The following is a 5,858-nucleotide window of genomic DNA, read 5'->3' as shown; positions in this document are numbered from 1 at the left end:
TCCTCCATTCCTATGGATGAATTCCTATCCAGAGTCAACTCCTCTCATTTTCTCTATACTCCTTCTGTAAACTTCCCCTATACCTTCTTCATTATCCAGAGCTAATTCTTCTAATATTCTTTTTTTTTTTTTCTTTTTAAGGCCTCACCTGTGGCATATGGAATTTCCCAGGCTAGGGGTCGAATCAGGGCTGCAGGTGCTGGCCTACACCTCAGTCATGGCAACATCAGATCTGAGCCACATCTGTGACCTACACTGAAACAGGTGGCAATGCCAGATCCTTAACCCACTGAGCAAGACCAGGAATCAAACCCTCATCCTCATAGAGAAAACATCATTCTTAACCTGCTGAGCAACAGTGGGAACTCCTCTTCCAATATTCTTATATTAAGATAGACAGGAAGCTCTTGCCTCTTCTGTAACAAATTATCCTCTCTCTGCTAGATTATAATCTTGGTTAATTCTCTCCCATCCTCATATTAAATAGTAGCTCCCCTGACCCCATGTATTACTCCTGCTATACACCCATCATTTTTTGCTTTTACAGAAAAATCTCCTCAAAACTATTGCCTAGAGCCAATTTTTCATGTTTACGAAATTCACTCCAATGAAACTTCTGTTCACTGAAACATTTATCAAGATATCTAGTGACCATTATGTAAACAAACGTAGTGTATTAATCTCAGTTCTCATTTTCTTTGGCCACACCAAGATCTGACCCAGTTGAATCAACTCAGCTGAAAAAAAAAAGAAAAAAAAATAAAAAAAAACACATACCTTTTTTTCTCCCCCATTTGTTTTATAGAGCATCACTCCTGGTTCTTTTCATATGCAGTAGTTAACTTTCTCTGTCTCCTTTGCTATTTCTACATCATCTGTCAACCACTAAATATTTAAACGTCCCACAGCTTAGTTCTAGGATAATTTTTTAAACACAATCACTTCTTATATTATCCTATTTAGTTTCATGGCTTTAAATGGTAGCAGTAGGCTAACATCTCCCATATTGTTTTACACAATCTGGAATTCTCATCTTTGAATGATAATAAATTATTTAATATATTGTACAACTCACATACACACATTCTAATTAGAAAAAAAATCTTAAAAACATGATGTCTTGTGACTGAAAATATCCTTATAAGATCTGATGCCTGACATAATGGAAACAAATTATTTCCCCAAGAGAGCTATTATAAAGTTGAATAAGAGTGTCAAAAACAAGGATTTCAATATTCAAGAAACAAACTCCCCAAATAGAAACATTTATTCACAAAAACTATTGAGTTTCAAATAAGAATGACTAGTCTGGTGTTCTTACCTAGGATTCCCAATTCCCTCACCCTGTACTCTGTCAAGGCAGCAGTTTAATTAGAACAGGGCACATTATGGAAACCAATAGCATTCCTAACTTTGCAGAGAGACCTTATTTAATTTAGAACGTTATCTGTTAAAATGTCTATCTCAGTATCATATGAGCAAGAAGGTCCAATGGCTCTTCTAGCCGGGGGTAGCTTCTAATGTGGGACAAGCAACTAATCAATTGTCCAGCCTATTAACAGAGATTCCCTATAGGTGAGATAGCCATGTGGGGTTTTCTCTGAAAATAACTTATTGAGAGAATTTTAACTATTCTTCAGTCCTTTTTTCATTCTCCCTCTCCTCTATATAACAAAAGTTTTGCTAAGATCCGACCAGTTAAATCATAAATGGGTACTACATGCTAACTCATAAAAGTGCTGTATTTTAATGCAGGCAAAGTAATATAGACATGTAGTGTCAATGTCTAAAAATGTTGAGAGGAAATCCTGGGACTTGGGTAATTGGTATATCCAAATGGAAAGAGACAAGACTTACACATCCAATCATATAAGGAGTAATTCTAGATTAACTCTAGTTCTCAGTAAAAAAGCAAAACAATAAAACTGTCTTGTTATAGGTAGAGGTTTTTTTAACCATATAAGAAAGGTATTAACCTTGAAGAGATCAGTAGTGCAAACTGCTTTAAAATTTGGAATGTCTGCTCACCAAAATACATCATACAGAGTACAATATGTAACACACCTAGTCAAGAAAACTTTTGGGATGCTTTTTCAAAACCTCATGAATCTCACAGCCCATGGGATGGAAATCCTGTGAAATCAGATTGTTATGATCATTATACAACTACAGATGTGATAAATTAATTTGAGTAATAAAAAAAATGAAAAAAAAAACCTCATGAATCAATAAGAAACTGTACAGCCAGCACAGTAGAAAAATGTGCCAGAATTACAAAGAAGAGACTAACAATCAAAAATATGCTCAAACTTCATTAGTCATCAGCAAAATTCCAATTAAAACTTCAATGAGATATTGCTACATATGCAGCAGAGTGGCCAAAACTGGAGAGAATAGCATTACCAATCACTACTAACACGGAGCAGCAGGAATTCAATACTATATTCATAGGAGCGTAAATGGTACAACTATTTGGAAACAGCATCATAGTCACTACTCACTTGAACAGACACGTAACACAAATATCCTACCATCTACTTCTAGGTGTATTACCAACAGAAGTATACTCATTGGCATTACATCTTTATCTCCACATTTTACCTATCTACCATCTATCTTTTATAGAGATTGTATAAATAGATATTGTATAGATTAATATATATATATATATATATATATAATGTTCTAATTAAACGTATTTCCAAGTCAGAAAAAACTATTGTATTAGAAGTCAAGATAGTGGCTAAGTTTGGGAAGAAAGTGGGGGGTTAAAATTTGGGAGGGGACATAAGAGGTGCTTCTGGAATGGAATCCACATTTATTTTGACTTGGGTGGTCACACAAGTATTCTCTTTGCAAGAATTTATTGTGCTGTACATTTACATTTCTTAAATACACTGTCATTCTTCACAATTTGTTTAAAATTTAGAACTGTGTTTTTAATATAAATATGGATCTTCCCATTTCCAAATAAAGAGGATCTTCTGTTACGTGAACAGGCAGAGATTTCAGGCCTACAAAATAGAGATGTCACTTCAGTGCCTGATGTGGAATATAGAAGCCCATGCCACCTCACAAAACAGAGCTCTGTCAACTGAATTTCATTGATTAAAAACTAAAGATAATTGTAACTTATCAGTCAAACAGAGGAAAAGATTTCCATGCCAATTGGAGGTTTTCTAAGCCCCGAGGGTCTATCTTCTTCCTAGAAATTCATTTACTTCTGTGAAGTCTGTTAATTTCAAAAAAAAAAATGAGGGACTTCGAAAGAGTTCAAGCTCAATGCTGCATTATTTTTGGAAATTTTTATTTGGAAAATTATTTTTCCTTTCATTGTTTGATAGAAATCTTGCTCTACAAAGTAAATAAATAAATAAAGTCTTAAATTTTCTTGAGAAATACCAATTAATATTTTTAGGGGCTAAATTATTCCCATGTCAGAGCATGAAGCTGATGAGCAGCAAATAGGCAGCCTGAAAGATTGTATTCTGCAGACAATCTGAGTCCCCAAAGCACCACACATCTGAAGCTACGTGTGAGGTGAATTGAGAGCTGTTAGGCTTCCAGAAATGCAATTGGATGCATTGGGACCTATCCTTGTCTCTGAAGTAAGACCAAAGACAGAATTCTGTTCTGAGCAAAGAAAATCAATCTCTTTATTTTTTATACCCCATGGGTAATGGTAAAATGTAGAGTGAAAGAAATGATGAAAACCTTTCTAGGTTATTAAACTGCTGATAATGCCCTTGAAACATGGCACCCAAAGTCAGGTATTGCTGTTGGACAGAAAGTGTAAGTCCGGGCTTTGAATTCAGAGCTTAATAGAGCATTAAGAAATAATGAGGTAAGCGAAAGGCCTGGCCATCCATGAGTGTGTGGCAAGACGGTTATGGGAAGAAATCTGGCCCTGTGTGTAGGAAGCATTCAAACCGAAATGAAACCAATCTCACTACTTGGCCTAGCCCCGCCTTGCAAAGCAGCAGCATTCATTGCACTTTCCAGTGCAAGCCACAGCTAATGCAGTAAATCAAAGAAGAAATTCCATGACCTTTCTTTTTTGTCTATAAAATGTAGTTTGCTCTGGTACAGAACTGCATTAAACAAATAAAAATCTATTTCAATTAAAGAAAACCCTGAGGCCAAAGAAGGGAATCCTCATTCTGAATGGCAGTCCCATGCTGAGTAATCATGCAGGCCATTCAGCATGTGAACCTCATCTCTAATTTAGAAGTCACTTCCCCTACCAACTGACTCTCTGGATGTGTAATTAGGAAGAGAAACCTCTCTAAATCCCACCCAAATAATCAGGAAAAGGAATCTCCTAAGTATCTCAGTCCATCACTCTCCTGCACCTTTCTGTCTAAAGGCAAAATATTGTTTCATTATGCTTTAGGAATGCTAGGAAGAGGAAACTTTAAAATGTCAAGTACTTATCTGGTTACAGCAAACTCCATTAGGTGTTTTTCCCTGAATTACTCCCAGTTAATTGCCTTAAATCTCTGCTATGGAAATGCAGGCCTAGCCTCTACATACAAAGGCCTAAACATCAACTGTCATTCTTACAATAAGAGGAATTTTATTGAACACATTGCAATATATACCTCCCAAATTATACACCATTGCTTTTTAAGATTTTAAAAAATTTTAACTCCAGAAATTTGATATATCATTACCAATTTATAGAGTTGATAGACTCACCCAATGGTCTTCCATTTTCAAGAGCTGGCTGTCTTCTCACTTCTCAGATTTTCCTCAGAGATCATCTTTCTTCTTCCGGGATCACATTCATTAAAAATTCCTTTAGAGGCAGACAAGATGGTGGAGGAGTAAGATGCATTTGCTCACCTTCTCCCACAAACACATGAAAAAAACCCACCTCCAGGTAGAATGGTTCACACAGAACATCTACTGAGCACTGGCAGAAGACCTCGGACCTCCAAAAAGGGCAAGAAACCCTCCACAAAACTGGGTAAAACAAAAGAAAAAGAGAGAGAGAGAGGGAAGAGAAAAAAGGAACCACAACAGGACTGGCCCTCCCGAGAGGGAGCTGTGAAAGAGGAAAGGAAACCGCACCCTGGGAGGCACCTAACTGACCTGACAGATCAGCTGGGATGGAGGTGGAACCTCAAAGCTTTGGAGAAAAGTGCAGCAACTGGTCTGAGGGCAAAGCCCAGAGAGAGCCGCACAGACAATCCGTACCACTGCCTGGGGCACCACAAACACAGCGTCTTTGGAGATCATTTCTGGAAAGAGGACTAGGGTCGGCCTGTGCAGAAACACCCTGAGGGGCCAGGAAGTAGCGCACCACAGCCAGGGAGGCCTGGGCCTATGGGAGAAGCAAGGCGCCATTGCTGGGCAGGTGAGAGGAGGAGGGGCTGGGCCACCATAAGAGCTTCTTTCTCTGCACAGGTGCAGGCTCTCAGGAGGTGCTGCCTCTTGCGTGGGCTATCAGGGCAGGTGTAAACTGCCTCAGCCATTTCGGACTCCAGAGGTGGGTGTGGCCCAGCACCACCAAGGGTGCCCTGAACAGGCACCACCTGTGGCCCCAGGTACCTCAAGGGTTGTTTTTGCAGAGGGCCCTTCAGTCAAATGCTGCCCATTAGCCTCACCTCCCTGGGAATATACACACACAGTTTTTATAGTTGCCAAGGGCTCTGGGTGCTGTCCCCACCACCTGGAGGGTCACTGTCAATGCCCAGGGCCCTGCAACCAAGTGCAATCTGCAAGAGCTGGCCATTTTCCTCACCTCCCTAGAAGCATAGCAGGTCATACAACTGCACATCCCCTATCAAGGGGATAACAGTACGTACATGCTGAGAAGACAGCAAGCATCCAAACTAAAAGCAAAAATCACACCA

General features: G+C 39.0%; 1 long non-coding RNA gene across 1 annotated transcript; it reads right to left on the bottom strand.

The window, feature by feature from the left end:
• On the bottom strand, positions 315–5,384 carry LOC106506587. Its single transcript, XR_001301987.2, has 4 exons — positions 5,095–5,384; positions 4,699–4,798; positions 2,065–2,133; positions 315–737 (listed from the first exon to the last, which is right to left on the bottom strand). It is a non-coding gene; the product is annotated as an uncharacterized LOC106506587 (long non-coding RNA).

The sequence above is a fragment of the Sus scrofa genome, chromosome 17 (assembly GCF_000003025.6).
Source record: "Sus scrofa isolate TJ Tabasco breed Duroc chromosome 17, Sscrofa11.1, whole genome shotgun sequence".
NCBI lineage: Eukaryota > Metazoa > Chordata > Mammalia > Artiodactyla > Suidae > Sus > Sus scrofa.
The sequence above is the reverse complement of the archived record's forward strand: the minus strand, read 5'-3'. Positions and strand labels throughout refer to the sequence as shown.